The sequence below is a fragment of the Phascolarctos cinereus genome, unplaced genomic scaffold, assembly GCF_003287225.1.
Source record: "Phascolarctos cinereus isolate Bilbo 61053 unplaced genomic scaffold, phaCin_HiC Scaffold_3;HRSCAF=262, whole genome shotgun sequence".
In the NCBI taxonomy this organism is placed as follows: Eukaryota; Metazoa; Chordata; class Mammalia; order Diprotodontia; family Phascolarctidae; genus Phascolarctos; species Phascolarctos cinereus.
This window is the reverse complement of record NW_027555736.1, coordinates 122,230,958-122,256,964: the sequence shown is the minus strand read 5'-3', so window position 1 is coordinate 122,256,964 and position 26,007 is coordinate 122,230,958. Positions and strand designations below refer to the sequence as shown.

At 35.1% G+C, this 26,007-nt stretch overlaps 1 protein-coding gene across 1 annotated transcript in view; it reads left to right on the top strand.

Moving 5' to 3' along the window:
* Nucleotides 1-26,007, top strand: part of AGBL1 (AGBL carboxypeptidase 1) — a 910,143-nt gene that overhangs the window by 704,123 nt on the left and 180,013 nt on the right. The window lies entirely within an intron of this gene.

The window sequence follows — 26,007 nt, the reverse complement described above, 5'->3', positions numbered from 1 at the left end:
TCTATCTATCTATCTATCTATCTATCTATCCATATATATACACACACACACACACACATGCACACACACATATATACCTGCACACACACACATATATGTATATGCACACATACACACACGTATATATATATGTATATATATATGTATGTATATGTATATATATATATATATATATATATATATACATATACATACATATATATATATATATAAATTTTTTCCCTCCAGGTACTCTAATACTGACAAAGGTCTCATGAGTTACAAATATCATCTTTCCATGCAGTAATGTAAACAATTCAACTTTAATAAGTCCCTTATGATTTCCCTTTCCTGTTTACCTCTTCCCTGTTTCACTTGAGTCTTGTATTTGAAAGTCAAATTTTATAATCATCTCTGCTCCTTTCATCAAGAATGCTTGAAAGTACTCTATTTCATTGAATTTCCATTTTTTCCCCTAAGGGATTATACTCAGTTTTGCTGGGCAGGTGATTCTTGGTTGTAATCCTATCTCCTTGGCCTTCTGCAATGTTATATTCTATGCCCTGAGGTGACTTAATGTAGAAGCTGCTAAATCTTGTGTTATCCTGATTGTGTTTCCACAGTACTTGAATTGTTTCTTTCTGGCTGCTTGCAATATTTTCTCCTTGACCTGGGAACTCTGGAATTTGGCTACAATATTCCTAGGAGTTTTCCTTTGGGGATCTATTTCAGGAGGTGATAGTGGATTCTTTCAATTTCTATTTTGCCCTCTGGTTCTAAAATATCAGGGCAGTTTTCCTTGATAATTTCTTGAAAGATGATGTCTAGGCTCTTTTTTTGATCATGGCTTTCAGATAGTCCAATAATTTTTAAATTCTCTCTCCTGGATCTATTTTCCAGGTCAGTTGTTTTTCCAGTGAGATATTTCACATTGTTTTCTATTTTTTCATTCTTTTGGATTTACTTTACAGTGTCTTGATTTCTCATAAAGTCATTAGCTTCCAATCACTCTATTCTAATTTTTCAGGAAGTGTTTTCTTCAGTAAGCTTTTGAACTTCCTTTTCCTTTTGGCCAATTTTTCTTTTTAGGGCATTCTTCTCCTCATTGGCTTTTTGGACCTCTTTGCCATTTGGGTTAGGCTATTTTTTAAGGTGTTATTTTCTTCAGTATTTTTTTGGGTCTCCTTTAGCAAGCTGTTGACTTGTTTTTCATGATTTTCTTGCATCACTCTCATTTCTCTTCCCAGTTTTTCCTCTACTTCTCTTACCTGCTTCTCAAATTCCTTTTTGAGCTCTTCCATGGCCTGGGACCAATTCACATTTTTCTTGGAGGCTTTGGATTTAGGACCTTTGACTTTGTGTCTCCTTGTGGTTGTATGTTTTGATCTTCTTTGTTAGCAAAGAAAGATTCTATGGTCTGACAGTTTTACATCTTTGTTTGTTCATGATGTCAGCCAATTACTTGAGTTTTGAACTGTTTGTTAAAGTAGGGGTCTGGTTCCAGTGTGGAGAATGTACTGTCCCAAGCTTCAGGGATTTTGTGCAGCTGTTTTCAGAGATACTTCTAGGGACTTGTCAATTTTCAGTTCTTCCAAGGTGGTATGATAAAGGGCAAGGTGTTTTCTCCTTTCCTGGCATGTGCTCTATTCTATTAGTGACCAGAAGCACTCTTTTCTGTCTTGGAACTGTGAGGAGGATTTCCATTACATTACGACTACAAGCTCCATCAAGCCAGCACTCCTCTTCTCCCCAGTACCACCACCCAGAACTGTGACCCAGATCCAAGCACAGACAAATCAAGGGAAACCTGCACCAGCAGAGAGATCCCTGCAATCCCCCTCTGATCAGCCACTTGATTCCCCCCTCAGTCTGTGGAAGTTCCAGAAGCAACTGCTGCCCTGGGGCTGAGCTTGGGAACTGGAGCTGGAACTGCTCTTCTCTGTCTCACTGCATTCACAGACTTTTCCCACCAACCTTCTGAGTTGTCTTTGGCATTCTGTGGGTTGAGAAGTCTGGAAACTGCCACAGCTGTCCATGTTTCAGTCCTCTGAGGCCTGCTCCAGGTTCACTGAGGCCTGCCTTGCCTGTATGCCCACACCAAACTGTGCTCCTACCCCTGCTATGTGCGATATACCTTTCTGATCAACCATCCAGGCTGTCTCAGGCTGTAAATTTGTTTCATTCTGTCTTTTTGTGGGTTCTGCTGCTTTAGAATTTGTTTAGAACCATTTTTGCAGGTATTTGGAGGAGTTTGGGGGAGAGCTCAAGAAAGTCACTGCTTTTACTCTGCCATCTTGGCTCTGCCCTCCCCACCCCCCCAGAAATTACATCTTGCTTAAAGGTACAATAGACAAAGAAGTAATATCAGTATTAAACATATGCGCAAGAAGTGGTATAGCATACAGAGTTTTAAAGGATAAGTGAAGTGAGTTACAGGAAGAAATAGACGGCACAACTATAGTAGTGGAGGACCTCAATTGTCCATTCTCAGAACTTGACAAATCCAATAAAAAATAAACAAGAAACAAAGAAGGTAAATAGAATATTAGAAAAGTTAGATATGATAGACCTTTGGAGAAAACTGAATGGGAACAGAAAGGAATATACCTTTTTTTTCCAGTGGTTTATAACACTTACACAAAAAATTGATCCTGTTTTGGGGTGAACACAACCTCAAAATCAAATGTAGAAAGGCAGAAATATTAAACGTATTCTCATTGGATCATAATGCAATAAAAATTACATTAAACAAAGAGCAGTGGAAAGATAGACTAAAATTAATTAAAAACTAAATAATCCCATATTAAAGGATAATTGGGTCAAAGAACAAACCACAGAAACATTCACTAATTTCATTAAAAAGAATGACAACAATGAAAAGTAGTACTTAGGGGAAAATTTATTTCTCTAAACTCTTACATCAATAAAATACAAAAAGAACAGAAAGATGAATTGAGGTTGCAACTAAAAATACTAGAAAAAGAACAAATTAAAAATCACCAATTTAACACCAAATTGCGTATCCTGAAAATCAAAGGTGAGATGAGTAAGATTGAAAGTAAAAAATAAATATTATGTAATAAATGAATCTAGGAGCTTGTTGTACGGGAAAAAGAAACAATAAGATAAATAGTCCATTGGTTAATTTGATTAAAAAAGAAAGAAGAAAACCAAATATCCAATATCAAAAATGAAAAGGGTGAAATCACTACCAATGAAGAATAAATTAAAATAATCATTAGGAAATAGTTGTCCTTAGTTATGTCAATAAATCTGACAATCTAAGTGAAGTTGATGAATACTTACAAAAATATAAAAATTACACAGTTTAACACATCAGGAAATAGAATACCTAAATAACCCCATCTTAGAAAAAGAAATAAATCAAGCCATCCCTAAGAAAAACATCCCCAGAGCCAGAAGGGTTCACAAATGAATTCTACAAACATTTAAAGAATAATTAATTCCAATTCTGTATAAAGTATTCAAAAAAATAGAAAAAGAAATAGTCCTCCCAAATTTCTTTTATGACATAAATATCCTGCTAATATCTAAACTGAGAAAACCTAAAACAGAGAAAGAAAAATATAGAACAATTTATCTATGGATATTGATACAAAAATTATAAAGAAAATACTAGCAAGGTAATTATAGTAATATAGCAAAAGGATTATTCTCTATTACCAGGTAGGATTTATATCAAGAATGCAAAGTTGATTAAGTATTAGGAAAACTATCAGCATAATTGACTATATCAATAAGAAAACCAACAGAAATCATAAGATTATTTCAATAGATGCTTAAAAAGCTTTTGACAAAATAAAGCACCCATTCTTATTAAAAATACGAGGAAGCATAAGAATAATGGGAGCGTTCCTTAAAATGATAAGCAACATCTGTCTAAAACCATCAGCAAGCAGTATCTGTGATGAAAATAAGCTAGAAGTCTTTGCAATAAGATCAGGGATGAAGCAATGAAACCCATTATCACCAATTTTATTCAATATAGTACTAGAAATATTAGTTACAACAATAAGAAAATTTAAAAAACAAATAGAAGGAATTTGAATATGAGGAATGAGGAAACAAAACTATCACTATTTGCAGATGATATGATGATATACTTAGAGGACCCTATAGAATCAACTAAAAAACTACTTGAAATAATTAACAACTTTAGCAAAGTTGCAGGATATAAGATATACCCACATAAATCATTAGCATTTCTTTATATGACCAACAAAACCCAGCAGCAAGAAATAGAAAGAGAAATTCCATTTAAAACAACTATAAACAATATAAAATGCTTGAACATCTATATGTAAAAAGAAATCCCAGGAAGTATATGAACATAATTACAAAACACTTTTCATACAAATAAAGGTAGTTCTAAACAATTGGGAAAAATAATTTGCTCATGGGTAGGGGGAGCTCTGCCTAAATTAATTTTTTGTTTGTTTGTTTGTTTTGGCTAGGCAATGGGGTTAAGGACTTGCCCAGGGTCACATAGCTAGTAAGCATTATGTGTCTGTGGCCAGATGTGAACCTAGGTCCTTCTGAATCCAGGGCCAGTGTTCTATCCATGGTGCCACCTAGATGCCCCTCCTAAATTAATTTACTTATTAAATGCCATCCCAATCAAACTACCAAAAAGTTATTTGATAGAGCTAGACAAAATAACAATAAAATTCATCTGGAAGGACAAAAGAACAAGAATATCAAAAGAATTAATGGAAAAGAAAGATACAAAGGAAGGTGGCTTAGCAATGCCAGATCTCAAACCACATTATAAAGACCAATCATCAAAACTGTCTGGTACTGGCTAAGAAACAGAGTGGTAGATCAGTGGATTAGATTAGATGCACAAGACACAGTAGTCAATGACCATAGTAACCTAATGTTTGATAAATCCAACAACTTCAACCTTTGGGATAACTTACTATTTGACCAAAAAAAGAACCTACTGGGAAAACTGGAAAACAATAGGACACAAACTAGGCATAGACCAATATCTCACACAGTGTGCCAAGATAAGGTCAAAATGGATAGACATAAAGGATTATACCATAACCAAATTCAAATAGCAAGGAATAATCTACCTGCCAGATATACGGTGAAGAGAGGAATTCATAATCAAACAAAATATAGAGAGTATTACAAATTGTAAAATAGATAATTTTTATTTTATAAATTAAAAAAAAAAACTTTCACACACACAAAACCAGCACAACCAGATTAGGGGGAAAGCAGAAAGGGGCAGCTAGGTGGTGCAGTGGCTAGAGCACCAGCTCTGAAGTCAGGAGGACCTGAGTTCAAATCTGGCCTCAGACCATAGCTGTGGGACCCTGGACAAGTCACTTAACCCCAATTCCCTAATAACATAAAAAAGAAGGAAAGCAGAAAGCTGGGAAACAATCTTTACAAGTGTCTCTGATAAAGGTCTCATTTATCAAATATATAGAGAACTGAGTCAAATCTATAAGAATACAACACATTCCAAGTTGATAAATGGTCAAAAAATACAAACACAGAGTTTTCAGATAAAGAAATCAAAACTATTTATAGGCATAAGAAGAAGTTCTCTAAATCACTTTTGATTAGAGAAATGCAAATTAAACAACACTGAGTTACCATCTCACACCTATCAGATTGACTAATATGACAAAACAGGAAAACTATAAATGTTGGAAAGGATGTGGGAAAAGTGTGGCTCTGATGCACTGTTGGTGGAGCTGTGAACTGATCCAGCTATTCTGGAAAGCAATATGGAGCTATGCTCAATGGATAACCAAACTTGGCATACCCTTTGATCCAGCAATACCACTACTAGGTCTACATCCCAAAGAGATCCTAAAAAGGAAAAAAAAGATCTACATGTGCAAAAGCATCTATAGTAGTCCTTTTCATGGTGACAAAATATTGGAAATTTAGAGGATGTCCATCAATTGGGAAATGGCAGAACAAGCTGTAGTATGTGAATGTAGTGGAATAGTATTGTGCAATAAGAAATGATGAACAGGCAGATTTCAGAAAAAAAAACAAAACAGAACCAAAAAAACAAACAAGAAAGACTTGAATAAACTGTCCCAAAGTGAAATGAACAGAACCAGGCAAACATTGTACACAGTATCAGCAACATTGTGTGATGATGAACTTTGAATTGTTCAGCTCTTCTCAGCAACACGATTATCTAAGATAAGTACAAAGGGCTCATGAAGGAAAAATATTATCCACTTCCAGACATAGAACTGATAGGCTCTGAATACAGATTGAAGTATATTTTTTCACGTTATTATTTTTCATGTTTTTTTTTAATTTTGCTCTGTTTCTTCTTTCATAGTTGTGACTAATAAGGAAGTGTTTTACATGATATCATATGTACAACCTATATTAAATTTCCTACTATTTTCAGAAGAGGGAAGAGGAGTCAGGGAGAAAAATTTGGGATTCAAAATCTTGTGAAAATGAATGCAAAAATTTTCTTTACATGAATGTGGAAAAAATAGATTACTATTAAAAAAAAAAGAGTGGGGGCAGGAGGAAGAACATATTATCCTTCTCATCCTGTCTACTATTTGAGTTGGACCAAAAATTCTTTCAGTATAGTTATAAAAAATCAGTTTTTATCCCCAGAGTTTTAATTAAATACAAAGTAGTTATTTTGTCCTCCTTTGCAATAAGAAATAAGGTCCACAGAATGTTAAACATAAATGAAAAATAAATGAATATTGACCAGTTTGAGTAATATTCTTATTGATACCTTAGAGTTATGAAGAAAAGAAATTATGATGATGATCTCCAATTGAAACAATGTAAGGATAACTGGCTCTGAAGTCAGAGATTCTGGGTTCAAATCCTGCCATGTATGATAACTATCTGTGTGGATTTGGGCAAGTCACTTAGTATCTGTGAGCCTCAGTCTTTTCAACTGTAAATCAAAGGAGTGGGCTTTATGGCCTCTGAGATTCCTTCAAGATAAAAACTATGATCTTATAAACATATACATACACATATATTCCATATATGCATATATATTATTTTAAGGTTTTCAAATCTTTATATAAATGATTTCAATTGATCCTGTAAAGTACTTACTATAGGTATGTTCATCATTTAGGGATTCAATTCAGCTGATATTACTAAATGTTTACTATATGGTTAGTGCTATCCTATGCCCTGGAGATACAAAAGTAAAAAAATCAAGGGACTTGCTTACATTCTAATGAACAAATACAGTAAGTATACAGTTAAGGAAGTACAAAAGACACACAAAGTAATACCAACAACAACAATGACAACAACAACAACAGTAATATTTGGCACTTACTATATGCCAGGCACTGTGCTAAGTGTTTTACAATTATTTTATGTCATTTAATGTCACAACAACCCTGATAGTTAGGTTCTATTATTATCTCTATTTTACAGAAGAGGAAACAAGTAAACTGAATTTAAAGTCTTGCCCAGAGTCACACAGCTAGTCTGAGGCTCCATTTGAACTAAGGTCATCGAGAATCCAGGCCTAGTGCTCCATCTACTGTGATACGTACTTGCCTGAATAAGTATATTAAGTTAATATGAAGGATTTTAAGTCAGGGCTGAGCACCAACAACCAGGAAGATATGAGTAGATGGAGATTTGGAGAGTTTAAGTCCATGCTTCGGTCCATACTTGCACCTGCTATGGACATATATTATGGCACAGACAAATAAAAAAGTATTGAGACAGAGAGAAAGAAAGTGAGAAGAGAGAGAGAGAGAGAGAGAGAGAGAGAGAGAGAGAGAGAGAGAGAGAGAGAGAGAGAGAGAGAATTGCTTTTCTATGCTTTAATTAAAGCAAAATAGCCAGAGAACCCTCAAATGGATTTTAATTAATAAATACTGTAGTTCACCAAAACTTCCCTTTGTAACTGTAAAGAAAACATTTTATCCTCATGAAGGTTAGCAGTGAAATATTTTAAGGTTAAAGACAGTGGAGTCATCCTTTCTAAAGGTAACAATCCATAGAACTTGCTACATTCCATATTAGCTTTTGGTTAAAGTCAAATGAACTCTAACTTGGATTAACCAAACTAGATTTATTTTTTGTCTTTTTCTTTCTTTCTCCTGTTTTTGAAGCTACCTTACTTCTCTTCAGTGGCATGTATAATTAATTTGCAGGTTGAGGAAAATAGTCATATCCCTATGGAATGACTGAAATGGTCTCATTCTGTCCAAGGTTCCTATCCTTTCCAATTAAAAAAAAATCTTTCCTTGAATAAGATTATATTCATATGATTTTCTACCCTTCTTCCATCTAAATGGTCTTTTGAGATGTATGTATTGTTTCCTCACAGTGGCACATCTCAAGCCTACTTTGGGGTGTGTGTGGGTATGTGGGACAAGGTAGGGTAGGGTTTTTTATTTTTTATTTTTTACTCTTTTCTCTCCCAAAGATATCTTGCTACCCAATTCACTGTATTAATGTTGGTCAGTTGCTACAAAATTTACAAAGGATCAAAACTCTCTGGAAAGAAAAATCCATCCATTCAAGCAAACATTTCCTCCCATTTTTGTTGCTGTTGGAAGGAAAATGTATTCTTTTTTATTCCCAGTGTGAGACTCTAAAGAATATGTATTCACATGTATAGACAGCCACCAGCAGTACCCTTCTGTACTCATCCTGCTACAGACACTTATGCCATCTTTTTAAGGTTCTTTGCCAAAAATATGATCTGTCATTTGGCTATCTTGTTCTATGTGCCATTTAATTCGGTGACAATTTGCATTTGGATGTTTTTGGAACAAAATTGTAGGTATCCCAGGAAAAGAATACTTTAATCTAAATGGTGATAATTCTTCATTGTTTATAGATGTATTTTATAAAATTAAAACAATCAGAAGTCATTCATTAGTTCTGAGTTTTGCTTCATTTTTGAGAGGATAAACTACAAAACAATGTTAAGTGGCAAAAAGTGACATTGAGATGTGGACATGACAATATCTTGGCATATCAATGAACAATGACACCCAAGATAGACCCTTTCCCTTTCTAGGAATGAAGGTTATCAACTTATAATATCCAGAAACTTTTCACTGTTATCTGTAGAATGTGATGGAGATTAATTGAATCCTGAGATAGAATCCCATGATTTTTTTTTATCATTATTGGGAAAGGGATTCTCTTGATGTGACTGAGAAGGAAAATTAAAGAAAGTTTGGCCAGGATATAGGCTTCAGGAGTCATAAATTCAACAAGTAAGGGCCAGAGGAGGCAAAGGTCAGAGAATGGCATTCTAGTGGAATTCAATATTGAAAGAACCTAAGATCCTTGGTTACTTGGCTGCAAGTTGAGGTCAGGACCATGGACAGCTCTGAGTAGAGTAAGCTGAAGTAGGTTCAAAAACTTCTACACCTCCAGCATGTATTTAAGCTGATACTAAATCCCACTTTGCCCTTTCTTGCTATTGTAGCCTCTTTTATTTAGAAGGCCAATGTCTTCCAAATTAGGTGATGTCTGGAGTTGAGCTGTGAAAATTTATCTGAAAGAAAATTGTTATAATCAAAGTAAAGTATTGACACATTTCCAGCTTATGGAGATGCTTAAAATTGCCTTCAGATATATGACCTTTCTGAATATTTGAGAGTTTCTGCAATTTCTAAGGATTGCTTATAGACCTGTCATTAGATTTTTTTTTTTTTCTGGAATATCTTCACTATGAGACCTGCCACAGTCAACAACATTGGATGGTAGGGGAAATGAGGCCTAGATTGCAGAGTGAAACAATCTGTTGTTATAATTGTAATCTGATGCATCTTAAATTATTCCAAATAATTGTTAATTTTCTATAATTTGGATATGTCCATCAAGCAATAAATATTTAGTAAGTGTCTATTCTGTGCCAGGCACTGTACTACTGGGATACAAAGAAATTTATTCTTTAAAAAGCAGTCCTTGTTCTCAAGGAACTTATATTTTGATGTGGGAGACAACATGCAAACAACTGTATATAAACAAGATGACTGCAACATAAACTGGAAATTATTGACATAGGTAATTAATTAGAAATAAAGAAGATCAAGAAAGGTTTCCTGTAGAAGGTGGGATATTGTCTAGGACTTGAAGTAAGCCAGTAAAGCCAGTAGGGAGAGCATTCAGGTGGAGGGGATAGCTAGTGAAATAAATATAGTCAAGATATAGAGTGTCTTTTTCAAGAAACAATAAGGAGGCTAGTGTCATTGTATCTTATAGTACATAGAGGGAGGAGTATAAAGTAAAAAAAAAGATTGAAAAGGTAATAGGATCTTTTATGAGAGCTTTGAATGTCAAACAGAGAATTTTATATATGATCCTAGAGGTGATAGAGAGCCATTGGAGCTTATTAGGTAGAGGGGTGACATGGTCAGACATATACTTTAGAAAGGTCACCTTGACAAGGTTGGTAGGAGTGTTAGGGGAGAGAAGTGGGTTATATACTTTTATATCTAGTATTTCCTGATCAAGGGAATTCAGCAGTTTCACCTTATCTTCCAAATATGATGTCCTGAGCCTTCCCTTCTAAATAATTTTGGTCAGAAATGATTTTGTTCTTCACTTGTAATATTCTAGACAAAATATTTCACCTGCTAAGTTCCTAGCTTTACATAATCTATATATGATCCAAACCAAACTTTTGTTTTCTTCTGAACAAAATCCATGCAGATATAAGGTTTTCCTTATATCTGTAGCTTTTTTTTTTCTTTCAAAGGTGGGACAAAGTTGCCAAATTTGAATTTAGTGAAATATCCTGAGAGATTTACAAAGTGTATCTAGATTTATATCTCATCCTTCGAAACAGTTTTCAGCTAACTTACAGATTTTTAAAGTATATTGACACCAAATGGCAAGTTCTCAGGCTTCTTACCCTTGTCCTCAGTAGATAAACACTATTTCTTCCCTAGACGTCACATGCACTTTTGATAAGCTTTCTATCTATAAGACCATAATTATCATGAGGGCAAGAGCCATATTTTTATCTAAATCTTAATTACTTTGCAAATTGCTTCATATGTATGTTACTTAATAAATTTTTATTTAATTTGAATACTACAGAAGGTTGGAAGACTAAAAATTTCCAAAGATCTAAAAAAAGAAGTCTAGATGAGAGCTAGACAATCAGCATTTGGGATTAGGGAACCAGAAAGTCATCAAGGTAGGAAGAACTAATTAGGTGACAGGCGGCAAGGTAGTCATGAGACTGAGAAACAGATCATGTAGTTTTAGGCTGTGGTAGGAAGTAGTAAAGACCCTCAGGTGATCATAATCATAAGGCAGAGATTGTTTTCCACATAGATACCATTCAGTCTACAGGTGTTGTCAAGAGGCATTTATAGCTAGAGGGAGAAAGAGAAGCTCATTGCTATGTTCTGAAACTGACTGGAGTGGGGACAGAGAATAGAGCCATAAGAACCTTCTTTTAAGCCAAACAGCCATTCCTCCAATTAAAAAAAATGTGTAGTTACCCTTTTATCTGTTTATATTAAAGAAAAAAAAAGGAAAACAATATTTGAAGAGAGAGCTATTGTTTATTTACCTGTGGCTTCCTGGAAAAGTTCCAAAACACAGTATGCCCACCTGTATCATATGGCGATGTCATAAGAAGTTGAAAGATCTCTGATTGTACTTTCAGTAGAAAGCCTGCATTGAAATCTAATTTCAAAATATAAAACATATGGTATGGCTCTATACATGAAAGGTATTGTGATATGTGCTGAAGGATATAAGGCAAACAAAAATTCAAAAGTCCTTTCCCTCATGGTATGTGTGGACAAATTTCAAATCCAAAAGTACTTTGACCACACCTTAATTTAATAATCAATTGTATACACCATGTTTTCATTGTTGTATGGTTACTTTATTTTGATAGGACAGCTAGGTAGAGCAGTGATTAGGCTGCCACATGGAGCCAGGGAGACTCATTTTCCTGAGTTTAAATCCAGTATCAGATACTTACTAGGTGTATGACCCTTGGCAAGTCACTTAACCCTATTTGCCTCAGTTTCCTCATCTGAAAATGAGCTGGAGAAAGAAAAGACAAACTAACAATTTTGCCAAGAAATCCCCAAAAGAGGTCACGGAAAGTCAGACATTAGTATAACAAGTACAAAACAATTTTATTTTGATTTTTTTTGTTTTTTCATTAACATGAACATTTTAAAATGCAATGAATTGAAAAAGAGAATTGTACATGAAACTATGAATCCTTACTATATACAGCTCTGTAAAGTATATGTTAAATTTGACCTGATAGTAGCAAAGCTTTCATATCTGTGTGCTCTTATAAACTTGCTTCTTCTCTCTTTTTTGGGCATCTTTTAATGTTTCACTGACACTTTATTTTCACTTTTGCACTAAAGTAATTATCAACCTACTCTACTCACAACAATTCCCCATTCCCAATGGAAGCATTTCTTGTTACAACTAAGTATAAACAAGCTAGACAAATTCTTACAATGACAATGTTTGAAAAGGTTTCATTCTATATTCTAGCCCTCTTGAGTCATTACTGGTCATTGCATTGATGAGAGTTCTTGTGTCTTTCAAAATTGTTCACTTTCACATCATTATATTCATTATATACATTACCCTCTGGGTTCTGCTCATTTGATGTCACATCAGTTCATACAAGTCTTCCCAGGTTTCTAGAAATCTGTCCTAATGATCATCTCTCATGGAGCATCAATATTCCATTGCATCCGTATACCAGAGTTTGTTCAACAATTCTCTAGTTAATAGGCACTGACAACAAAAAGTACTCCTTTAAGTTTTGCCTCTTTGGATATGTCTAGTAGTAACATCACTAGGTGAAAGAACAAGCACTTTTGTAACTGTTGGTGATATATTTCCGAATTGCTTTCTAAAATAATTGGAACAATTCATGTTGCTAGGTCGCTTTAAATCATTTTCATTACATTTTACTTCATTACATAGTTTGGCAAGTTTTGCAGGTGATTTCTTTCTGGGAAACAAAGAGGTGATTACAAATGGACTCAACTCTTGCCTCTCCTGATGCCAGCAAGAAAACAAGCAATGAGCATTTCAATTACCCCTCTTCACAGGCACTCCTAGTCTATGCAAAACTGAAATCAAGTTTTGGTTATTCTTAATGGCTCCAAGATATATTCCAGCAGTTCCCCCACAACTCATCACCCAAAAACCAGGATTAGAAAATGTGTAATTTTGGACAGTCTTCATGTAACTTTAATTTATTGGTCCTATTGGATCTGTTTGCTAGACTGAATAATAGCAGCTTGGTGATCAGGAGATGCAATATGCCTCGGCTCATCCCTGTGGCAGCTCCAGTGAGCTTGTGGTCCTTTCATTCAAACTTTTAGTGCTGTCATAGTAATTTGGATGCAGAGAAGGACAATGGCAGAGACTAAAGTCACTGTATTTCTATTCTGCTTTTAATGTCCTTGCCCTTCTATTCCTAAAATAGTAAAATTAAGTGTAGCCAAAAAATACATTCTTTGATGCTTTGATGTTCTCAATGCATTCTCACAATTAGCTCTAGTCTTAGGCATATAGTGTCTTCTGAAGAAGGTACACATAAGTGGATTTTACTTTTGAAAACCATATTATAATCAAAATGTTTACAAGCTCTTACAGAGATAGATAGGCAGACAGACAGACAGATAGAAATATAGGTAGATAGATAGATAGATAGATAGATCCCCTTTTTGTTTGTAAGAAATATGCTATCCCATCAAGGAATTTGTGTGATACTATAATCCACACAAGATGATGTCAAGTGGTTTATTAATTTCATATCTATGTAGAAAGGAAATTCTGGGTGTATCTTTTCATTTCCATATAAAAATGTATAGCTTTGTATTTTGCAAAGCTCTTTGGAATTCTCCACTTTCCTCATACCTCTTGCCTTCTCTTCCTGTGTCCTCTGGTGTGTACTGGACAGCTGCAGTCTTCCCTAGCCATTACTCAAATTGAAGCTCAGGATTTAAGTTTCCTTTTGAAAATGTCAAATCATGGGGGATTGGACTGCTTATTGATTTGGAATCTTTCATTGCTAGACATACTATTGGTCTTTGACAATTACCTTGAGACTTTATTTCCACTGGAGCTTGTGAGAGAACAACGTTCTCCTTACCATCGGGGAAATTGCCTCTTCTTATTACTGTAGGTGTAAAGTATTTTTCTATTGAAAAATTGGAAGAATAAAATTATGGAAAAATTACTTCCCTAAAGTCAAGGAAAATGTAAAGGAGTAGGGGTTGAGACCCAAGCAGTACAGAAAGGAAATGTGGGGAAATGAAGATAACTGTTGAGCTGAGGTTGGAACGATCTGATCAGTTATCAGACTCAACTTATAGCAGTTCTCAGCTGTGTAGATGAGCTGAGTGCTAAAGGAATTCTATGGAGAGAAGGAAAAATGAATTCAGTGGGAGGTCCAACAGGAGAATTGAATATTTGTGATAGAAGAAATGGAAGTCTGTTTCCAGCTAAAAGAAGTTGTAATAATGCAATCATGCTTCGGGATTGGTAGCATCCACTACTGAGATAATGTGACCTTTGGAGAAATGATGCATAAGCATTAATTTAGAACAATACATAGGTAAAAAAGCATCACTTGGCCAAAGAGTAGATTTTGTTTTAGCAACAGACTGACAAAAGTTCAGGAAAGTTGACCTGGAGTAAGAGAAGCAGGCCAAGTTTAGACATACGATTGCCAGGGTCTGGAGCCATAGAAACTAATCCTATAAGGTCTAGGTAGAATGGACTAAAGCCCACAAATTTTTAGGGAACAGGAAAGTGCCTTGCCCATCCAAAGATCTTCAGACAGGATTAAGTTAAAGAATATGTAAGGATTTTGGGGAACCCATAACGTGTGCTTAGCAAAATCTCTATGTGCCTAGATTGTAGTTACCTTAGGATGAGAAGTATATATTTTAAACCCAGCTACCTGTATGTGCTTTCTTTGCATAATTTCTTTTATTCTTATAGTGTCTACAAAAGTCCATTAAAAAAAACAACAATAACATGTCTCATCTGAACTAAGGGGAATCATGTTTACTTTTCTTTGCACTGAGACATAGCTATGGGAATCAAAGGATTCTTAGAGGCCAGGTTTTATATTTATAGCAATTGTTTCTTGATCTTTGCATGAACCTGAAGGAAGCTAACGATATTGGAGGGATGCAGAGAATATTAGAATTATTATGAAAACCAGAGCACAGATGTGATTGCTAACTCCTTCTTGTCTGGGGTATTCTTTTACTGAAGTATCTTTTGGTGGAACAAATATGATGTGCTACAGATTGGCAGTAATATGAAATGAAACAATTTATCACACTCACTGTTCTTTCAAAGCATCTGTGCCCCATAGCACACCCCCACAAAAAAAAAAAGACTGGTCTAATATATCTTAATTAAACAAGTGGAAATGAGGTAATAAGCAAAGGAAATTTAATGCTGTTTTCAAAGTATTTTACTTCTGCAATATGAATAAATGTTTTTTCAATCTATGTGAACATTGCCAGAAAAGATAATAACATTTTTTTTCCATTCATCCAATCAGTGGATATTTATTAAATGCCTGCTAGGTTCAGAATTTTAGGTAAGATATAAATATTTTCCCACTTAATAGGGTTTTTTTTTCTGCCTTTGAGTTTGTTCATGCAAAAGCTTTTTAAATTATATGTTATTATAATTGTTTATTTTGTCTTTTATGATCATCTTTCTCCCTCATTTAGCTAACAATTTATTCCTAACAATGGTTGTGAATTTTTTAAATTTAATTCCCTTCTATTTTTTATGGTGTAACATTTCATATTAAAATCATGTATCTATTTACAGCTTTCTATGTGATGTAAAATGCTGCTCTAAATGTTATTTTTGTTAAATTGCTTTCTAATTTTTTCCATCAATTCTTTTCAAATAATTCAAGTTCCTGGGTTAATCAATAAATAATTTATTATTTTAATTGCTTATAGTTCTTGGCTATCTAGTTATCTAGAATAACAAATTAGTGTTCCACTAATCTACTTTTATATTTTTCTAGATTACTACATAGTTAGGACACTTTATGTATTAGAATGTAATTTAAGATCTGGAACTGCTTTGCTCCCTTCATATATACCCCCCCGTTATTTCCCTTGAGATTCTAGAATTTATCCCCCTCACTAAACTGTGTTATTGTGTAGTTATGAAGTACTCCCTTGGTTATTTGGTTGATACTGCACTAAGCATATAAATTAATTTAGGTAATATTGTGATTTCTAAACACACACACACATATGTATATATACATGTACATATATATATATACATACATGTACATGTGTATATATGCATATATACATATTTTGTGTGTTTGTGTGTGTGTGTATGTGTGTGTGTGTGTGTGTGTGTGTGTGTGTGTGTGTGTGTGTGTATTGTCATGGACCAACCATGAGGATGGGTTATCTCTCTATTTACTGTAACAGGGAATAACATACCTCATTGGGATGAGACTGGTTCCCAGGAGGTTTGAGTTTCTTTTTTGTTTGCTTGTTTAATTTTTTAATAAACAAAGCATTCAGGAGAGAGACAGAGACAGAGACAGAGAGAGAGAGAGAGAAAGAGAGAGAGAGAGAGAGAGAGAGAGAGAGAGAGAGAGAGAGAGAGAGAGAGCGCTCTGCAACTGAATGATGCTAAGTCTCTTAAAAACCTTCAGAATGACTTTCAGCACTATCAGAGACTGTTCTCTGAAGTAACTTTGCAATTTGCTTTACTTTTTGTGACTAAAGTTTTTTCTGTCTTCTTTCATCAAAAGCCCTTTCCATTGTAGCTACACTATTGCCTGTCTGGTGTGAAACTTGTCCTCTGATTTTTCTTTTGGCTCTTTGATATGTCCAGAGAGACCATTTCATAACCAACTAGCAAAAACATACACACATATTATATATCTGAGTGTATATATATGTATATATATACACACACACACATATTACATATCTGCGTATATATATGTGTATATATATACGCACATATACATATATACACATATGCATATGCATATATACTGGAATATATTGTAGATGTATGTATATGTATGTGTGTATATAAGTATATATACATATATATATATACACACACACACTTTAAAAATGTCTATGATATTCCAGGCAGTGTGCTAGATACTGAGGATACAAATATAAATCATGAAACAATTCCTACAGTCAGGATGGAGAAAAGAAGTACATGTATAAGTATATGCAGAATAAAATAGAAAGAGAAGTACAAATTAAATATGAGACATTTGGGGAGGCAGGGCACAAGCACTTTATGCATGTGTGAGTGTGTATGTGTATGTATCTATGTGGCACATGATGTCAAGTGATTTGGTAGTACAGAAGGCTGACAAGAAATAAAATTAAATATTTTCTAATCCAAAGGGTCTAACCTGACATAACTTGGTTAATCAAATACATCCAAAAGGATCCAGTTTCAAATGAGGTAAAAGTTTTCTGTCATAACAACTATTTGCACTTTCTTGACTGATAGGATTATTGTTGAGCTCCAAGGAACTCTGTTTATGTTAGTTCTAACTAATCCAGCTTCTGAATCTGCCCTATTGGTTCATTGAATATTATATTTGATTCATATAATGTTAGAGTCAGAAGAACCTTACATATCTAACACCCTCATTTTCTAGGTGAGACAGCTTTCACTTGCAGCAGTGAAGTGACTTCTCCAAAGTCACAGTCAGTAAGTGGTATAACAGGGACTGGAACTAAGTCTCCTGTCTCCTAATCCATGGGTCTTTACAGTATTACTAAGCAATTTCCCATTTGTCATTCTTAGAGCTCCATCTTGGTTCAGGTTCAGGTTTATATACCAACATTAACATGCTTATTCACGTTACCTTTTCCCTTTCCCTAAGGTAAAAGATTTCTTCCAATACACACACACACACACACACACACACACACACACACACACACACACACACACACACACACATGCCTCATTCACATGTTTGTACTCTCTCTGTCAGAGTCACTTCTGTCTCTGTGTCTCTGTAGCTGTCTCTGTTCTAACTTTTTGTCTTTGTCTGTCTCTCCTATCTTTCTGTCTCTCCCTTTCCCCTCCCTCTCTCTTTCTCTTCTATCCCCTCTCTTCCCTCTACCTCCCAGATATAAACATAAACATAATGCACCTTCTTTCCCTCTCCAATAATCAGCTAAGTTTGCAAAGTGAATAGCCAGTGGGGCATAAGTAGAGTTAGGAAGTCTGGAGTTCAATTCTGTCTCACATGCTAGATGTGTTACTTTTGACAAGCCATTTAACCTCTATCTAGTCTCATCTACAAAGTGAGATTTATAATAACACCCATCTCTCAGTGTTGTTGTGAGAATATTTTTTTCATCTTGCTAATTTTCACAGTGTGAAAAGAGTCTTTGACTACTGTCATTTATATTACTCATGATTTGGAGCATATTTTTAGATTCTTTTGTGAAGTAAAGCAATTCAAAAACTTCAAATGCTATATAAATAGTTGTCAACATCATCATCATCATCATCACTATTATTTACATCCTTAGGATGGCTCACACAATTCCTATCTCTTATCTGGAATATATGTGTGTTTGTGTATCTGGGACCTTTTCCCACCCCTCACATATTTAGTCTAAGTACTCAGACTTTCATATTTAGGTTTGTACTTTGCTATTGCCATAGATTCACTGTGACTACCCAAATTGAACCTTATTCTTGACTTAGCCAATGGCTTAATTTTTTATGACTAAGATGAACAGGAGCCATGTAACCAGGAATATATTTGCTATTATATTCCAATATATAAAACTTGTTTTTTTTTTAAATGATATACAAAAGATCCTTCATATTTGCATTAAACTTCTCTCAAGTACCAGAATGCTCTTACTAGACCTCATTCATCTTTGTATTTTTATTATTAAGTTTTATTTTGAATTTGTGGAATAAAGCAAGCATTTCCATAACATAGTACAATAAAAAAGATGTTTGCACCTGAAACTGCAAATCTACTATGCACAACTTGCTATTCTTTTCAAATATACAACAAATGTATCATGTAACTATCTTCTTTCTCATATATTTCTATCTGTAAAATTATTCTGTACATACTTCTGTTTATCAGTTCATTCTCTGGCTGCAGATAGCATCTCTCCATATATCCTTTATAGTTATTTTGGCTATTTATAATAATCAAAATAAATTATTCATTCAAAGTAATTCTTAAAACAATATTGATATTACTGTATACAATATTCTCTTGGTTCTTATCATTTCACTCATTATTATTTCATGCAAGTTTTTCCATATATTTTTCTCTAAAATCATTGAGCTCATTATTTCTTATAGCACAGTAGTATTGTATCACAATTATATACCGTAACTTATTCAGTACTTTTAATGATAAAATTATATGCCACATTTTATTGATTCTAGGATTTTGAAAATTAGATCTTGACCCCCATTTAGAGATCAGTAAACTGAGGTCTAAAGAGGTGGATGAAATGTCTTGCTCAACAGAGTTATGCCCAAAGAAATACACACTTCCTAGTCTATTGCTCTATTTACTTGACTTTTTTTTTTTTTTGCAATGTGGATCTGGAATTGTGAACTATCTCTCTGAATCAGACTCAATTATCCCCTTAGCCTCTGATGTATATAACAATTTGTACAAACTTTAGTAATTCTTTTTGCATTTTTCCCAGAGTTGAAAGAAGTCGTAATAGCCGGACACTCGTGAAATATCCACTTACTAATCCTGCTGATTCTTCTAGCTATCTTGGACACATAACTTGGACAAATACCTTCTTGCAAAATTCTCCTGAGCTGGCACCACCCATAGAAAAGGTTCCTAGTTAGTGAACCACCTGTGGCCTAGCACCTGCCAAAAAAAGAACTTTCATTCATGTGAAAGGAAATGGTTGCCTTTACACTCTGGGGAACTGCTGATTAATTAGCTCCCAATCCTGGTGTTAGAAAGATTTCTAAAGGTCAGCTGAAAAATGTGACTATTGACAGTTTGAAATTTAGCCCCCAACCACTGCCATGATGCCAAAATTCAGTCCTGACACTTCAGTTCCTTTCAGACTCTCCAACTGGAAGTGTCACATCATCAATTCTCATTGACTGCTTACACTTCACCCTTTCCTTAGAAGGTTAAAAAAAAGGAAGGAAAAAAAATCATCACCTTGATTAAGAATCCTCTCATGATTTGTGAAAAACCAATCTATTATTAAAAAAAAATAAAACTTTTGAAGTTTAAGAGATGTGTGTTTACTTACTCAACTAGTATTTGTTCTTACTATTCATGATACACTAAAAGCTGTATTCGACTGGGGAGCTTCATTATGCGAGGATAATGTGTGTGTTTGGTGTACCACAGCATACTGGGCTCCAACTTTACTGACTTGAGACTAACTATACTAGATTGATATGTGTGTGTGTGTGTGTGTGTGTGTGTGTGTGTGTGTGTGTGTTGTATTGGGGCAGGTTATCTCAATGGAACAGATTTGTAAATTGACTTATAAATGTAGAAATATATAAATACAACTAAGTTGATTTCCTGAGGACTGAGATTTAAATTCTTCCCCTCTGAGTGAATGTCTGTTGGGTATTTTGGGGCAACCAGATAACTAACACCTTAAAAAGAAATGTTACTGGCCATTACATGTTTTTAAAATGTTTTCTCATTTCTCTCACAAAGAAACCATATTTGATCCCTAGATGTTATCTTAAAACTAGAATTGCTTCCAGGAAATAGCTAGGTAGGGGAAGCTTGTAGATAGATAGACAGACAGATAAAGAATTTATTAGTTATTTAATGTGTACCAGGCACTGTTCTAAGCCTGCAGCATACAAATAGAAGCAAGCAGACTCTCTCAGTGAGGTAACTAAAATCCTAATGGGGAAAATGATGCATAAAGGACTGCTGGGGAGAGGAAGGCAAAAGGGAGGGGGAACCTGAATATTAAAATTAATTCAGTATTGTAACTTTGCATGTGTAGATGTGTGTGTGTGTGTGTGTGTGTGTGTGATAGTTTCTTTTCTGCATGCATGGCACCTTCAAAACAACTTTTGACCATATTCAATTTATGCACGCATTTGTGAGTTAGAGTGTGCATTGTTTGGCAGATATTTCTGATATGTATTTGTCATTTATCTAAATGTTGTCTCCTCCATTAATACATAAACTCTTTGAGGGAGAGATTTTTTTTCTTTCCTTTGATCCTTCAGCACCTCTCAGTGACTGTATGTAATAAGCATAAATAAATGCTTGTTGATTGATATATCACTAAGATGAGGAGCCTGAAAGAAACCTCCTAAGAGTGGTCCTGAGTAGGACAATAGGCTGAGATCGTGGTAATGGTGGCAGACTTAGAATTCTCTGAGAGGCTAAAGTCATGCTATAGAAAGGTGAGACTCTGAAGCAACCTGGGTCAATGTTATCCACATCAGAGGGTAAATGATTGGTGAAGGAACATATCAAGCATCAAAATTCTTGCTTGCTTTGTTGGTTATTGTCCTTTATTCTTGAAAAGGACCAAAATGATGTCACCAAAATGTCGGGGTCAGGGTACAATTTGTGCGACTATGGCCAATACAGGCTTGGAAAGCTCTACCACAGGTCAGGGGAAGAAATAGTGCATATGATCATTTGGAATCAAGATGTCTCTAAATCTGTCCATCACACATTTCATTTGAGCTACTGCAATTCTGATTTGTTCATAAAGCACAGCACTTTCTTTGTTGCAGGCGTGCCATGCTGGATGGTCCTGTGCCAATGTCTCTCATGTCTTAGAATTGATTCCAAAGTTCTTCAGTGAGACTTGAGAGTGTCCTTGTATTGCTTCTTCTGTCCTCCATGTGAGCACTTGCCTTGCCCATAAAATATTCTTTTAGGCAAACATACTTTTGGCATTTGAACCAATGGAATTGCGTTCTCTGCAAAAATGTTTGAGTGCTTTGTGGTTCAGCTTGAGAAAGGACCCCGATGTCCAGTGCCTTATTTTGCCAGGTGATCTTCAGAATCTTCCTAAGACCATTCAAATTGAATCAGTTCAGTTTCTTGATATGTTACTGGTATACTATCTAGGTTTCATAAGCATACAACAATGAGATCAGCACAATAGCTCTGTACACCTTCAGTTTGGTAGGCAGTCTAATACTTCTTCAACCCTTTCTGAAGCTGCAGTGCCTCTTGAATTGAAAGCCATCTTCCCAGTGAAGTATCAGCCTCTTAAGGAAGACTTTGGCAAAAATCTTGCTGACAATGACTAAGAGAGAGTACCAGCCCCCTTCCCTGTGATTGTCACAGGACAACCTATTTCCCTTTCCTTTAGAGAAATGGACAATGAAGAAATTGTTGAACTGCTGGAGGTTACCCTCTTCTTGACGTGTAACCCAGAAAATTTCTGCCACCTTTTATATCATCAGTGGACCTCCTGCCTTGTAAATATCAGCTGGAATGGAATCGGCACCAGGAATTTTACCACATGAGAGAAGGCTAATGGCATTCCAAACCTCTTCTTCAGCTGGAAGTTTGGCTTGAAAGTCATCGACTTCAACCTGAGGTATACCGTCAATGATTTCAGAGGTAGAAGAATCTCTAGAAAATGAAGTTTTCCAGAAGCCAGAACTTAGAACGATGAGTATAATGTCAAAGAGGCTCATTTAGCTTTAATATAAGGACACATTTTCTAACAGGTTGTACTGATCAGAAATGTAGTGGAGTCCCTCAAGAGGTAATGGATTTCCCTAAACTGGAAGTCCTTGCCCCATGTCTTGATAACAACGTATTTGTCAGTTATGTTGTATACTAAATTCTTGTTTAGATAATAGACTAGACCACACAGCTACCAGGGATACTTGTAACTCTAAGATTCATTAATTCTGTAAATTTAAAATTACAGGGAGGTCAAGTCATTAGAAAGACATAAGCATCTAAGTTGAAGCAGTGATTTGATCTTCATAAAATAGACCTTTGATATGTCCAGCACAACACAAGATTGTTTTTGTTGTTTGTTTTGTTAATATAATCTTGTTCCTTCTCCACCACTGAGTACAGATTAAGGAAGCTTGGGTACAGGGAAAGGTAGCACAGCATAGAGAATCAACTGGACAGGTACTTTTGCTAACTTATTAAATTAAATTTACATATTTTAAATTTACATATATTTCATGGAAATCCTAGATTGATTCTTGTCCTCATGGTCAAAGGGCACAGTTCCCCTTCATCAGGAATTCATTCTCTCATCACCTCCAAACCAAAGAATCCTCAGCTTTCTTCAAAACAGTGCAGACTCAACCTCCTATATGAAGCCTTTCCTCATATCCCTGTTAGTTTTCTCTTCCTACTATGTACTTTATATTTATTTATCTCAATACCTGTTGTATCCCCCAACTAGATTGTTAGTTTCTTACAGGAAGAATTATTCATTTTTTTTATTCATTTATGTACACTTCCTGGCAACTACTGGTTGTTGAGGCAATGTGGTACAAAGGAAAGAACAGTGGATCTGGCTGTAGATGCTGCTACTGGAATTTTGCTTCCTATTTGACCATAGTCAAGTAACTTGAGGGGCAGCTAGGTGGTGCTGTGGATAGAGCACTGGGCTTAGAATCAGGAACACTTATCTTCCTGAGTTCAAATCCGGCCTCAGGCACTGGCTATGTGACCCTGGGCAAATCATTTAACCTTGTTTATCTCAGTTTTCTCATTTATAAAATGAGCTAGAGATAGGAAATGTCAAACTACTCTAGTATCTTTGCCAAGAAAACCTGGAATGGGGTTTTAAAGAGTCAGATGTGACTGAAATGACTCAGTGACAACAAATAACTTGGCTTCCTTAGTTCTTGATTTTCTTACAGATAAAATGAAAAATTTAAACTAGTTAGACCTAAGGTCTCTTCTAGCTCTATAACTACAATCCCATGAATAAAGCTGTAGCTTTGTTGTGGTTGTTCTTGTTTAAGAAAACATTCACTATAGCAGATTAGAATTTAAATTTAAAAAATGAATTTGTCACTGTTTGTAGTGAGTTGAGTTAGGGTCAGGGAAAACATGGGTGAAATTAATGCAAGCTTATATAACTAGTCCTACCAAGGCTACTACCTATTCCCTACTTGAAAACCAGTTCTATCAGAATAGGCTGATATCTCCCATTTCATGCTAGGTTTGGCTTGATCTAATCAGTTAAGTCCTTTATCCTAAATGAAGATTTCCTAAACTATTTCCATCCTTAAGAATCCTTGGTAAAATTCAACATTAAGAAGTTTGTGCTAACTGAGTTTACATCAAAAGAATTAATATTTGTACTTTCTAGAGAGTCTAAGCTAAATCTGAAATCAAGAGTTTTTCAAAAATATATTGTATTGATAAATTTGTGCTTTTATGTTTCTTAGATGACACCCCTGTGTTTGTCCCCCTCCCAAAGTCCATTCTTTAAAAAAAAATGGTTTTCAAAAAGAAAAAAAAAGATGAAGAAGAGAAAAATCAATAAATCAGACATTACGTATAATGTTCCTTCCCCATAGATTCTCCATACCTGAAAATTAAGGAGAGGTGATAGGGGAAGGCTATTTTTTTTTTTTTATTTCTCATGTGGAGATCAAGCTTGTTCTTTAAAATGTTCTAACACTTATCTTTGGTTGATTTTGGTGGTTGTTTCTTCCATTTAAATGGATATATCCATTGTGTATAATGTCTTCTTTGTTTTGCTTCAACTGGCATCATGACTTTGAGGTTTTTATTTTAAAGTTTTATTGATGTTTTGTTTATATACCACAAACATTTACAGATTACCCCTATAGAGTAGGCAGCTTTTTAATCCCCCCATATCACCCATGGGCAGGGGAATAGAGTGCCTTTAAGCCTTGAGAATGAAACAGAAAATAAGTGTAACTTTTAAAAATGAACAGAACTGTCTGTTCATCTGTCTCTATCTGTCTTTATGTGCCAAGAATTTTTTACCCTTGGGCCTCTTAACTGGTTTGCTTCAATAAATTAAAAAATGCACCTGGCAATAACAAAGGTGCTAATTACTTATAGCTCTCTATAGACCCTTCTATTTGGCTACAGTTTCTTGGATTACCAAGTGATGCCTCCATCTAATCACAGATGAAACAGGCCAGAATAAAAGATGTTGCTTAAATGCTTCTGATGGCTAAATATCATCTGAATTCCATAAAATTATTCCTAGGGTCGTGTTAATTTTCATGTAGTGCTTCAGAGAAGGAAGGAATGACATTCATCTAGGAAATGGCCTGGTCCTGAGCCATTCGACAGAAAGAAGCAGCAAGACAAATTGTTACCAAGAGGTAGCAAGACAGCGTTGCAGATCAAGGTGATTAAAGCAAAGGATAGAAAGCCTTGGGTCATTTCCTGAATATGTGGGGTATTTGCCACTGAGTCTTCTCATCTATAATGTAGGGATAATACAAGGGTTTGCTCTGCACACAGTGGTCACTTAGTGAATGTTTCTTTCTTAATTAATGTCTGCCCTTCCTTATATTACAAGGCTTCTTATGCTTAGAATAAGCAAATCAATGATATGCAAAGCATTTGGAGCTACTCTTTGGAAGAAAACTCTAACAAAATCTAGCATAGAGGGATAGCAGTATTTAATCAAAGGATTCATGAAGAATTGTTTATTTTTCAGTAACTTGATGAGTTATTGGGAGTGGAAGGAAGGAATTCTCCATATAATTCTTTTTTTTTTTTAGTTTTTAGTTTTTGTTTGGTGAGGCAATTGGGGTTAAGTGACTTCCCCAGGGTCACACAGCTAGAAAGTGTCAAGTGTTTGTTCTGAGACTTGAATTCAGGTCCTCCTGACTCCAGGGCCAGTGATGTAGCTACTCTACCACCTAGATGGCCCATCTCACAATTCTTTTTGAAAGTACCCTATAGTGAGTCTTTATGCTAACAGAAGTCTATCAGATTTCAATTTGAAAAGGACCAATGTGTGTGTGTGTGGGGGGGGGAGAAGATGGTGGAGAGAAGCCAGGAAGTTGCCTGGGCTC